The following is a 14395-nucleotide window of genomic DNA, read 5'->3' on the forward strand; positions in this document are numbered from 1 at the left end:
CCCTCTGTGTAAAGAATCGAACTTTGACGTCTCTCCTATACCTTCCGACAATCAATTTAAAATTACACCCCCTCATAATTGTCATTTCCGCCCTGGGGGAAAAAAGTCTCTGACTATCCACGCTCTCTTTGCTTCTCAACCTCTATCAAATCACCTCTCATCCTTCTTCGCTACAATGAAAAAAGCCTGAACCTTTCTTCAAAAGACCTCCCTCTCGTCGAGGCAGCATCCTGGAAAATCTCCTCTGCAGCCTCTCTCAAGGTTCCACATCTTTCCTGTAATGAGCTGACCAGAACTGAACACAATATTCCAAGAGCAGTCTTACCAGAGATTTGCAGAGCTGCACAATCAGCCCAGCTCATCCCCTCGCCCCACTGCATCCCAAAACCAGCCCAGCCTGTCTCTGCCTCCCTAACCTGTTCTTCCTCTCAACCATCCCATCCTCCCACCTCAAGCCGCACCTCCATTTCCGACCTACTAGCCTCCTCCCACCTCCTTGACCTGTCCGTCTTCCCTGGACTGACCTATCCCCTCCCTACCTCACCACCTATACTCTCCTCTCCACCGATCTTCTTTTCTTTCCATCATCAGTCCGCCTTCCCCTCTCTCCTTATTTTTTCCAGAATAGTCTACCCATCCCCCTCTCTGATGAAGGGTCGAGGCACGAAACATCAGCTTTTGTGCTCCTGAGATGCTGCTTGGCCTGCTGTGTTCAGCCAGCTTCACACTTTCTTACATTTAATTTGCACCTTTTCTTTACTGTTTGTGAGTGATACCTTTCTTTAATTCTGTGGTGGTCTGTAATTGAAAATACCGAATGTGTAAGTTTTGCAGTGAAACAGGCTCTTTGCCTTGCTTGTTTCTTTCCTCCGATCTGGGTGACCAAAATATCTTTGAACCCAGTGGGTGTGATGTTTTGCCTCAATGACCATGCTTCATGTTTAGATGTAGCCTGTATATGATTAGGCATTGTTTGCTTGATCATAGATTACAACACAGTTGAGCCTTTGCATTCCCTGCCCAAACAGTTCACAATATTGTCTGCCCAACGAAGAGACATCAGAGGGCCTCTCGTGGCAAAATGTACCACAGTTATCACGGCAGCTGAGAAGGTGGGGACACAGTTGAGCCTTTGCATTCCCTCCCCAAACACTCCAGGAGGCCCGTGATGGACATGTCGTCTAAAGAATTGGAGGGCGAGTTAAAATGGTTTGCGACTGGGAGGTGCAGTTGTTTATTGCAAACCGAGCGGAGGTGTTCTGCAAAGCAGTCCCCTAGCCTCCGCTTGGCTTCCCCAATGTAGAGAAAGCCAAATTGAAGTCTTTTCGTTGGGACAATTTTACCACTCGAAACAAGAGCAATTAAAGACTAACAAATCTACATTTGAACACACGGCATTGTTTATCAGGCAGATTCAAGTGACCACGAGATTTTGTTTTGTGTGACAATGCCAATTTTGGCCTGTGACCTGGGCAGAATTTCACACCTCATTGTTACAGTGTAGACTACGAGCAAATCCTGTCATATAATTGCAGTAGACCTCACCTCCGCTTCAACTCTATTGTAAATAAATGGGCAATTCCATCCAATTTCTGGCAGATTAACACAACTTGCCATAACCCCAATATACACCATTAAAACACAGGCAAATTAGTTGTGCAGAAGAAGAGTAAAGGCAGACGGGAGACAAACCATACTCACTCCTGAACCTCTTGCAGCTTTGTTGGTTGCTTGTTTGCTGCGGTGTCGGTTAAAGATTACTTGATAGGCAACTCCTTCTTCCAGCTCCCACTCCCAGCTTGGCCACTGCTTGGGCTGTCAAAGAATAGAAACAAAACACTCAGTAAATCCCTCTGAACAGATTCTTCCTCCAATTTAGCAACTAGAATACAAAGATGAAAAGTTAAAAATAATTATTGACTCTGCAGAAGAGTGAGGAAACTTTGCCTTCTCCATGTCATGCTTTCACAACAGCACAAAAATATTCTGCAGCAACGCTCACAGGACTTCTTGCACACTTTAAGGTGAGTTTGCAGCATTTATTACATTGATTAAAATTCAAGTTATCACTATTTCCAAATTTGAAATAAAATCTGCTTATGCTCAGACTGACTTGATACTCAGTGCAGACACTGTACACAGTAAAACAAAATAGAAGGCTCTTACAAACAATGTTCACTTTTGTAACAATACTCCCTCGCATTCCAGTGTTTAAACTAAAAGATGAAAAGAGTTAATGTTAGCCAGTGCACTGTATGGACGGCATTCATGAATCAAAAAATAGGATGTTAACATGAGAAAGGTGTTTGCTCCTTTCCTCACTCCTGAAATCAGTAATTCCCTGACAACATACAGGGAATGGCCAAGGGCTCAATTTCCATTTTGATTTTGGTACCAAACGGATGCTACATAAACCGGGACATTCATTTTAGGTGAACATATTGCAAGGGTCTTGCTTCAGTTCCATTCCTCACACCCACCTGCCACCCTACTTTGGCCATAATCAAATTACGGTTTCTCCATCTCCGCAATTGCCTCTAGCATGGCAAATGCTAGAGACATCTGTGCTCCTATACCAGAAGACTTAGGCATACCTGACTGTCATTGTTGCATCAATGATTGCCGTGCCGACAGCTTCTGAGGGTGACAACTTAAAAATTAAATTTACCTCCTGAACTTTTCCACTTCAATTTGCTTCTTCAAAGTTGTCCTTCAAAATCTTTCTGATCAAGATTTGATCATCTGACCTCACATTTCCTACACAATTCAAGGTCGTATCTGCCTTGAAAATTCTCGATAATCATAGATGTCTCAGTGCAACAAAGGCACTGAAGATTAACATCAGTTTTTGTTTTTAATTACAGTAGACCTGCCAAGCTATGAAGTAGGAAGGCCAGGTATTCAGAAGGAAATTGAATTTCCTTGGTCATTGTGTCAAATAATTGCTCTCACTTATGTCGCACTTCAGCACATGACATTCTTGTGATGGACTTTGAGATGGCAATTTCAAAAAAAAAAGGCAGCTGCAAAATTAATTTGGAAAAAGACGTGCAACTGAGCATGTTTCTGATCTATTAGATTCAACTGCAACTACAGGCAGCGGGTCGGGCAAATTGGCAAGTGACTTGAAGGACATTCGTTTTTCGTGAATCAGAAAAACTCAATTTTAAACCATTCAAATGGATGAATTTTCAGCGTTGAGCAAAACTGCATTTCTAACAGGCAGACATGCTGCGAAAATGGAAATAATTCTAAACGTTGAAAACTATCATCCTTTACATTGCTGGAAATAAAACAATAAATTCACCATTGTAGCTGGCTTTGAGTCAACAAAACACTAAGAGCCAATGGTCACTCACAGGAACATACGCATTTTTCCAGAGTAGCATCCAGGAAATTGGGGAAAAAAACGGAACAATGTTCCAGAAAAGGTAACGAGGGAGTTGCTCTCAAAGATTATTTAAACCATTAGCAGTTGAAAAAGGTGGCAGCACAGCAAGCTGAAGACTGGAAAACAAGTCACTAGTGAGCAATCTACACTCAGATTCGATAACTTGTACAGTATGAAGATGCATTACACCAATGTATTGAGTACTTCTGCTTCAGCAAGGGCAGTAATGCACCCAAACCTCAAATAATATCACACTGCTCAAGATCACAAACAGAAGACTCCAACAGCTTTTGAGGTATACTATGAAGATTAAGAAAACCAAAATCCAATTTTCGAGCACTTTTTATTTTCATTTCCACTCTTGGATGTGTCACAGATACACAATCGCTCCATCATGAAGCAAATTGTTCACTGAAAGCTCCAAGCTGAACAATATTGACCAGAATTGTTTTTTAAGTCACTACTCTCTGAAATTGCCAGCATAATCCAGGATGCCTCAGCACAAATTTTATTACATAACAATAAACACAAACACAAAAGAACTCTGAATTTCAGGTATTTACATTCCTTCACTGTCTCCTTCTAAATATTCCAGGCAACTTAGAGAAAGAAAGACCAAGATTTATTTTGTTTATAATTGTAAAAGCAGGGTTTTCTTGATAGATTATGAGTAGTGTTGAGTTAGTCACACAGATTTGGACAATTCCAGTTTTGTTGCCAGCATTGTGCTGTATCAAATGGTGGTTCGGGCATGAACATTACAACTTGCTTCAGGAAAGCTACTGCAGTTATTTTACCAAAACTGTTGTGACTTTGCAACATTTTACCTGTTGCAGGAATGCTGTATGTACTTTCAAGACAAAATAAACTGGCTATGGGTATCATGACATTGTAGAACCTTACCATATCAAGACCCAAGATGAAACTGCAACAATATCTGTCTTTTGGGACCATTTAAGATGAAGCAGGGCTTGAAATATGTCCATCATTGTGCAGTCAGAAGAGCTACAGAGAATGCCCAGAAAGAGCCACGTCACATTGGACAGAGCTAGCGCCTGAATATATCAGGTTGCACAAGATATTCTCCTCTCTTACAGTTCCTTGTATGTATTTATATTTAATAAAGCCTGTGAAATGTTCACTTAAAAAAGAGTTCATCTGATGCTCAACTTACTTTTCACACATGACCACAGTCAAATTACTAACAGAGATTTTCTAAGTCTTCGGGGAAGGCACAAGGTTCAACATCTTCAATCAAGTTCAGTACACCCTCCCTCGCCCAGCATCTCTGATCCACATGTACACTGAGTAAGGTGGATGGTGGTAAGAGATTCACAGCAATCAAATCAAAGCCACTTGCTGTCTTCATTAACTTGAGGGCAGACAGTCTCACTTTGCTTGGCCTCAACCTAATACTGACAAGTGTCAGGATTATATGCTGCGAGAATTCACTCTCAGAATTATCCCTCCATTCCATACATATCTTCAAGCCTTATAACAGCAGTCTTAATGATTAGTCACCAAATTATCAGAACAGTCTGAGAAAATATTTTCCAATAAATTTATATCTCATGATTTTCAACTAAAGCATCAGTCCTGCCATCTCCTTCTTAATCAGGCCGTTATTTTGCTGCATGACTTAATGGGCTATTTCATTTAAATTGCAGCTTTTCAAAGCTCTTCATCACCACTGGAAAATGACCCTGCCTGGTTTGATGAAATTCTCTGGGTATCAGGCAAACAGCAGGGAAACTTCACTGCAAGGAAGACACACGAAACAACTCCCAAAGTGTCACTGATTGACTGGGGCAGTACATCACCAACATTCACAATTAAGAATTGAAATGATGTGGTGTCCAGTCCTTTGCACCATTTGGAACACTGTTTCGGATGATGTCTCCCAAACACGATTTCGAGATAACCTAACACAGATTACCATATCTACACACCTTCCCTTTTGTTCACATATTTCGGTATTTCAACAAAAAAGTGAGTTTTGCGTCCATTAGTTTTATGAAAATAATGGGAATAATAGGCTAACCAGCTTATATTGACACGAGGAATATTACAGTTCTGTCAAACATGTTCTTCGACAGCTTACTCTTTGCAGCAAGTGGTACTATCTCAGCAGCTGGAAAATCAGGAAGCCCTAGCTTCAAGACCCTCAACTGTGTCAAGTTATCATGTCTCAACGAGATGCTTTAAAATTGGTTTTAGTCTGCACTTCAGAATTCTGGCATGAACTTAATAAAATCCCTTGGTCCATCAGAGAACTGAAATCCACGGAGGCCTGGGATACTGCTGGGGTATGAAGGAAAATCCTTCAGTGCAGAATGGCTTGAAAATCCAGAAGCTGCTATTTCCGATTCAACATACTTGCTGAGGAATAGCCATTCATTCCCACCTCAGAGTACAATCAGCAAGTCTTCAATGCACTAATCTGCACATTCGTAGTCTCACGAAAAAACCCCCTGAATGCATGTTCAATAATGCACATTTGGGTTTTAGCAAGCATATTAAATTATTACTGGCCCTGAAAAAGTTAATGCAATACCTGCGGAACACAAAGTCTTTCTTTTTACACATAAGGATGTTTTTTTTTACCATGCCTGTCGATAATAACTTTGTAATTCATGAAATTCATTAATTGCTGTCTGAAAATTTAATTCAAGAAAAGAAACGCAGTATTTATAACTTGTGGGTTTGCTGTCTTTGAGAATACTTCACGTGATTGTTTGCTTGCCTTCTTTGCTGGCATCACCGCTCTGACATACTTGCACATCCCCTCATTCATGTGCCACATTAAATCTGTTTTTTTCATCTGAGCCTCCTATTTATAATATTAACGTATGTTAAATCTTAACTTATTTATTCAACACATCCTAGTGCCAATAGTAAATCCTGAAAAAGAAGATTTGCAGTTGTAGTACTCAAAATCATTTTGATGGTACATGGAAATGTTTCTCAGATATTATATGCAATGCCGGGTATACTCTAGTATGCAGGAAAGCAGACCAAACATTCCCAAGCATGGAAACAAATGCCAAAGGTTTCCAGTCACCATATAAACAAAGGGAACTGCAACTTGCTTCAGAAATTGCTACAATTTTGTTTTTATTGCTTGTTTATAAGAAGTCGAGCTCAGAACACAATCATTTCAAATGCAATATTCCACGAAACCCAGGAGGAACGTGATCATCAATTGATAGAGAAAGCAAGCAAGAACAAAGTTGTTGACAGATGAACATGAGCCGGAAATGCACCAGAGTCCCAGATGGCCACAGGAAAGTTCTATTAAAAGTGGGTGGTTTCAACTGATGGTCACCACATTTCAGGAGAGGGGTGAATGCTAGGAAAGAGAGTCCTTCATCATAGCCTCAACTGCTCGCAGGAATTAAACCCACCATACTGGTAACACTCTGCACCACAAAACCAAAATCAAACTATCCAATTAACCATTCGTGACATTAAAATATTTAGGTGGTGTTTTTGACCAGCGCAGACTAAATGGGTCAAAAGGTCTTTTTGAGAACTCCGAATCTCTATCACTGTATAACATCGTCTGTCTGGTGATGTTATTCTGTACTATTTGATGTTTTCGGTTATGTCGCTCTCGTTTCGGACACTAATTATCTACATTTCTACACAATGGGTAGACAAGGTAGAAGTAAATCCTGTGGACAATTATAATTTGAGTAACAATTTGAAATGGTCACTCGTTTGAATTGAACACAAATGACACATGATTGACACAGGCAACAAGAGTTTTGCAAGTCATGTAAATTAACCTCTTTTTCCCAGTTTATAAAACACCAAGGCAGTGATTCTTCGCCTATGAAGTCATGCAGTCATTACTTGGCTCGTGTCACATTTGCAATCCCAAGTGAAACAAAACAAAAAGCAAAAATGAGACAACAAGGTGTAGAGCACGTTTAACACAGCAGGCCAAGCAGCATCTCAGATTCTCCAATACGTGCAGTTCCGAGTATCTCTGAAAAGCAAGAACGATTGACTGACTCCTCAACACCATTCGACAGGACTTCCCCAAATGCAGAAGCCTGGTGCTGACATGGTAAACTTCGTAAAATGTCAAGCTGACTTGTTCAAGAATGCAGATTCTGGGATGCAGCCGAGCCTGTGAAAGACTGCACGTGGGTTTGATCCCATGCCCCCGCCAGCCTGAAAAACACCGAGCTTACCAGTTGGCTTTAGGAGGCACAGTACACCTCGGTGTGAAGGATAACAGTAAGCTGAGCATTTGCCGCAGGATATTGCACAGAGGGAAGGAAAAGCATACCCCCTTCCTAATCAACCACACCTGCAGGATTTACACACGGTGTAACATATGGGCAGTGGGAAGCGTATTTACAATGACCCTGTGAGTCTGGCAGTGAAGTCAGACGACCTGGCCACAGCACAAAATCAGTGGTAAACTTAATTCTCCAGGGAATTTCACTGAGTCTTCACGTCAAATCAAACCAATGACTGCTCCAAGACATGCACCAATTCTTACTAACACTTCACATTCTGTGTGAACAGAGCCCCAAACTGTAACGCAAAGCGAGATAACAAGGTGTAGGGCTGGATGAACACAGCAGGCCAAGCACCATCTTAGGAGCAGGAAAGCTGACATTTCGGGCCTAGACTCTTCTGATGACCCTTCAAATGCAAGATTTTAAGCCACCAGAGATGGATGTGAATCCTATTTCACAAATGCCACCTCCAGTTATGAATCGAATGATCTTAAGAGCTCCAAACCAACTATTCCAACCATGCATGAATTTAACAAACATGCTCCTGTTGCCTTTTTTTATGTACAGCCAGTTCAACAACAGAACACAAAACCAAAAAATGTTGTGAGACATCTCAACATGCCAAACATATCCAAATGGAAAATACCAACAAGTTCAGCACTGCGCAACATTCAAGTAACGAAAACAGTTGAAATGTTGGAATCTCCAATGAGGAAAAGAACAAACAATTCAAAGCAACAGAGGAAGGCAGGAAAAAGAGAAAAACCTACAAGAAAGAATTAGCTGTCAAAAACAGCTCTTTCAATCGAGTTAAATCTCTGAATGAAAATGAAATCTCTTTTAAACAGGACTGAGGCCCACCAATTTTCACAATAAATTCCACCGTCACTGCTTTCTCATAAACTCTGTGCAGGAAATACAAATGTAATTAAATCTGTTCAACTATGTTTGTTAACCATGACAGTTTCAATTTTTCATCTCAATTTTCTTTCCTTTTCTCTCGCCCACCTACAAGACCATTAGTCCCCAAGCATCAGTTTTCAAGTAGTCTGGTTTTATGCACAAATCCAGTGAATTATTGAAGACACTTAATGAAGCGAAATATTGTTCTTCCACTTTAGAGTACAAACTCTGAAACAATAACAATATATTACCAGCCTTGTTGGGATGTTATGTTCATGTTCTCCAAGAGATTAGATGAGGCCTCTTTTGGAATAATGTGTCTAGTACTGGTTGCCCAGTTAGAAGAAGGATATTAGCAAGCTGGAGATGGCTCAGAAGAGATTTACCAGGATGTTGCCGCGTATGGAAGGCTTGAGTTATAGAGAAAGACTAGATAGGCTTGGAGTTTTTTCATTGGAGTGGAGGAAGTTGGGAGGTGACCTGATAGAAGTTTATCAAGTAATGAGAGGTATAGATAGAGATGATGGTCGTTGATTTTTCCCTAAGATGGGGAATTTCAAGACTTGAGGATACATCAATAAGGTGAGAGAAGGGAGATTCTGAAAAAGACATAAGAGGCAATTGTTTTGCGCAGAGAGTGGTTCCCATGTGGAATGAACTTCCCGAGGAACTGGTAGATGTGTGCACAGTTACAATGTTTAAAAGGCGTTTGGATGGGAAAATGAATAGGAAAGGTTTGTCGTAGATATATCAATACGTCAATTCGTCTTTCTTAATTCAAATAAGTGAGAGTCAAGCTTTCCTTTTTCAGCCAAAATAGATTGTGTTCTTCCAACAGATGATGTTAATTTACTTGCCCACTCTCAGCCTCTCCATGGCTGTGCATTTCTCACTGTGATGGTTGTTTTACACAGTGCTGATTACAACAGAGATAGAGAAAAACATTTAAAGGAGCTTGTCGAAAATAAATTTATCTTCATACACTGTTTTTTATCTGTGCTTCCGTTTATAATATTAACTTCTTTATTCAACACTTCCTAGTGCCAAAATTAAATCCTGAAGTAGAAGATTTGCAGTTGTCGTGCTGAAAATAATTTTTGGTGGTTCAAGGAAATATTTCTCAGCTGGATAATTCAGAGTAAATGCTGTGAACTGTTGGACCATTCCTTACTGACTGCACACCCATGTGCCACCACCTCTGGTGGAACTGTCCTGCCAGTGGGGAAGAACAGAAGCGGGGTAGTTATGTGGGAGTCTGTACTTTATCAGGCGTGATTAAGGAAATACGACTATATCAGACTATTGCTCCTCTAACGTTGTTGCAAGTTCAGGATAATAGTAAGTCAGACTGGAAGTACAGAATGGGGATGATATGCCATTATGGCTGCCTGATGGCCAGATACATGCCAGGTGCTCAGTCCAGTTTTATCCCTCATTGATACTTACGATCTGATTCCTTACTGCTGCAAGTGCGATAATTTCAGTGGGCAGTTAAGAGTTAACCACCTTGCAGCCATTCTGGACAACTATGCATTAGACCGGATGACAACAGCATATTTTTTTCTTTGAAGGACATTTGTGCAATCGATAGATTTTCACAGCAATCAAGGAGCTTTGCAGTCACCATTACTGGTACCAGCTTTTTTTCCAGAATTCACGAATTAATTGAATTGAAATACCTTTCGCTGCCGTACTGGGATTTGAATTTGTGTGCCTCAAACAACAGGCTCACATGTCTGAATTACTCATCTAGTTACATTAGCACACATCTGTACCCTTGTGCAAAAAGGCTGGGAGAATGCCACCTATTTACACAGCATGATTGACAGTGCAGCCCATTGAAAATGATTGAGGTGACAGGAGCAGGAAAACATACAACGCCTCGCTTTTGAAATGCAGAAACAAAAACAATCAATTTTTCCAAAGTTGCATCGAACACCAAAGCAGCAGTAACAGTTGCACCCTAAACAAGCATTTAGTTTGAAAGTTGCTTTGTGGGTGTTCCTGACATTTTGGTGGCCTGTCATGAGCAATTCAGAACACAAAGGCTCCTGTGTCTCCTCAACTAAACGGTTCAGGTAACCACATTAATTTCGTAAGAGTCTCTTATTACATCAACAAAGACAATCAAACTCTACTAAACTGAACAATCAGAAAGTTTCATGATAGTGTTAAAAAATACCTGATTTGATTTGAGTTGAATGCACGAATAACTGACGTTTTCCATTGTCTGAAATGGAAAAATGAGATTGAAAATTAGGTCTGTAACTTGGTCGGTGAGGGAATATATTCAGTTGTAATATCGAAATCCAATTTCATTTTGCTTTTGTACAACACATGCCCAAAGGGGACACCCATTAATATCAATCAAATTGCCCAGCTAACTCTGAATAGCAGAAATCAATAGGTCAAGCAGGAGGTCTGTGACCTGTAATATAAGCGTGTTTCCTGACTAATATTCCGCTCACTTATGCAGAGACGCCAAGGTAAATTCTATTTTTCTTGTCATTTGAATGGATAGTAGTTAATTCATCATATATAGGCCTTTTAGTCTGCACAAGTTCTCACTCTCACCTTCTGCTCAAACACTTGGGACATATTGCTGCATTAAAAAGTTGCTGATATATTTTTACAGCTCATTGGATAATGCTCAAGAGGCTGTGGAAACACTCCAACGTTGCCTTCTAAATGGAGAAAGGTTCCAGTATTATTTAATTGCCATTTACAACACGAGGATGTACCAATGTGTTTTACAGCCGATGACATGCATTTGAAGTGCCGTCGTAAAGTTTAAGAAATGTGGCAACCAGTTTATGCCATCCATCCCAGGAGCAGAACCTGACTGAAAGGCAATATCAGTGCAGCCTCTGAACTGGGTGGACGTTAACTCAGGCAACAACTTCTTTGGTGGAATATTGGGGGAAGAAATCATTTGCAACAACTGAAAAAGATGATGCACCTCCCACTGACTCAATGGCCAGACATGTTATGGTTGTGTAAGTACTGAAACAATGAAAATGAGACTTTAGGTAAGTGTTCAATAAATGCATGGCTTGGTGTCACTGTGCATTTTATAGCAAATAAATTTCCCTCTTTTCATCTGGTTCAGCAATCAACTTGTTGCTGATTTGACACTGCCATTTGCACGGCAAATTGCGCACAATTCATTCATTCAAATGAGACACGAGCACAACACGGCGCTGTAAGAGTAAGCTGGCATTCCTCAGTGTGTTAGTGTCTGGTGGATTGGAAGAAAAATGGACAGGAACAAAATTCAGTGTTTGTTTCATTTCAACTCTCAGTCTGTTAATAATTTCTTAGCCAAATCATCGGGAGCTAAGTCGTTTCTGCCTCTGAAATAGCTGCTATTTAAATGCATTTCTTTATTTTGTGTATTTAATTGAACAGATATTTGTATTTTTCTCATCTTTCAGAACCAGTATTGACCAGATTTAAAATATCATCATTTTTAAAGCATAATGCATTTGGAAAATCTGCGGTACCTTGCGCCAGTAGAATATGCTAATACATTTTTCTGACACACTACACGACAACAAGAGACCCAATTCCTCTTCATAGTTTTATGGTTATTTTGTGCTCATCATGCACGTAAATTCTACCTCAGTATTAAATTGAAAAGAAGATTTCAAACACATCATATCCTTAATTCACACCAAATAGAAAACTTTGAACAGATCTCTATGCTCGGAATTTAAGCTACATTTTTTGAATTCATCGGAATAAGGCTGCTTGAGCTTGTTCCATTGAATCAAATCATGACGCATTTCTCTCTCCATTCCATTTACCCACCATTTGTCTATTGACCACTAATACACTGACATAACAAAAATGGGAGTGTTGAAATTTGGAATGAGCCCAACAGAATCCAACTTTCGAAGCTCCAATCGACAACCTTTTTTGTGAAAAACATAGATTGCCACATTTCACACCCATCTGATGCAGCTCAAATTTGAAAAGTGCCACAACAGATATTTCCTGATATAAACTGTCAGTGATGATCACAACAAAACCCAGATTGTTTATTCCAAAGTCACCCATGCTTCACAAAGAAAGGTCACCATTATCGCACCACATCACAGGGCTGTGCACACATTCGAGTGAGGCAACTGGTGTTATTTAACCTGGGGGTCAGGCAAGGGGAGAGGTTGAGACGGAGAACCCTCCGTGATAAACACAAATGTTTGATGACAATTTCAGTCTCATCTTGGTCTTCCTTGGAACACTTGAAACTTTAAAAGGCCAAGTGTGCAGACGAGGACATCAGCCTTCTGATACTCCAGCTCGCTCAAAATGAAACTTGCCAAAACTATTCAACAACACATAAAACATCTTGCACATCCTGGAAGAACATGTGAGTGAGTGAGTGCAGGATGGTCCATAGTAATATGAAGAATAAGTAATCAGTGGATTGGAATTTGTCGAGTGTGAGGAACCAAGGATAGTTCATACCTTTTAAATTCAGTACAGTATGAAGAAAATCTAACTGATTCAGTTAGCTGACTGACTGGAAACAACAGTCAAATCTATAAGACAAATGAAACCATCATGAGAGTCAAAACCAAATTCAACAAGAAAAGACAATGACGAAGATCAAAATTTAATATCAGAGCAAAAATGATCATTTGCTGACTTCAGTGTATTTATATCTGTCCATGATTTGTTTGCTCTTTTGATACCATTTCGGTCTTCCTTAGAAAACCTAACAGTTTAAAATCCTAATTGAGAAAAGTGTGGCATCCGGTTAGACATTTCAGGACACAAAATGAAAATCAACAAAGCTTTCACATTGAATTATGTAAAAAATCACTCTGTACATGCTGGAATGATGTCTCACAATCTAAAGGGAGGAAAACACAGTCAAGGCAAGGGTGACCACCTTCATGCAGGATAAGTTAGTCAAGAGCAGTCTCTGACGTTAATCCAGAATAATGGGCAATGTCAGTTGTACAGCCAAGGCAGTCAGCTTCTCGGAGCCCATACCTTTGCAGTGCGGTCAGCGGGTCACAGTCAGCCCATTGGGAGACTGAACCCAGTCTGGGCAGTGCGGACAAAACAGCTGGCAAACTGTACAGGCATCAGTTGGACGTCTTGGTCATTCATTGCTCACACTGTCTGTCAAAGTCACTCGTAGGGTTTGCCACATCAGTCCTTGTTGTGCTTTGTTGTATTACGACTGAGAACTGTTTGACTCTGCAGTCAGACTGCTGCCAATTGATGCTTCTCACTGGCATCGTGCAAGCACTGGTGTTTTTATCGTGTAGGATCTGTCAGAAATGCGTGTGAGCAAATGGAACAAAGGAGCTGGCAAAGTTGCATGTGAGTTTCCTGGATTAAGTGAGCCAATACCTGGCTGAATGTCGGGAGACGACAAACTGGATTGAAGCTTGCATTTTGTGAAAAAGTAACAAGAACTAATACCTTTCAGAATCAAAGTAGAGTGGAGTCTGAGGAACGACAAAGATGAAGTTTCGTCAAGTCTAAAAGACAAATGAAAACACCGTGAAAGAGAAAGCAAATTCAACATAAAAAGAGAAAGAGTGCATCAAACTGACACACTTAACCAATAATATCAACTGCTGATTTCTGTCAATTTACGTGTGTCTGATATTCATTTGCTCCTTCACGATCTACTTGGTCTTCCTTCGAAAATTTAAAACTTTAACTTGTCAATTCAGCAGACAGGATACCCTTCAGACCACACTTCAGATACTTCAGGCCAAAATGAAACTCAACAAAGCTTTGCTCTCATCCACCAGCTTGCACACCTGGAATGATTTCCCAAAGGGCTTTTTACCTCCAAGTATGTTTTGGCTGCTGCTGCGCAATG

This window comes from Stegostoma tigrinum, chromosome 8, assembly GCF_030684315.1.
Source record: "Stegostoma tigrinum isolate sSteTig4 chromosome 8, sSteTig4.hap1, whole genome shotgun sequence".
Classification (NCBI taxonomy): domain Eukaryota; kingdom Metazoa; phylum Chordata; class Chondrichthyes; order Orectolobiformes; family Stegostomatidae; genus Stegostoma; species Stegostoma tigrinum.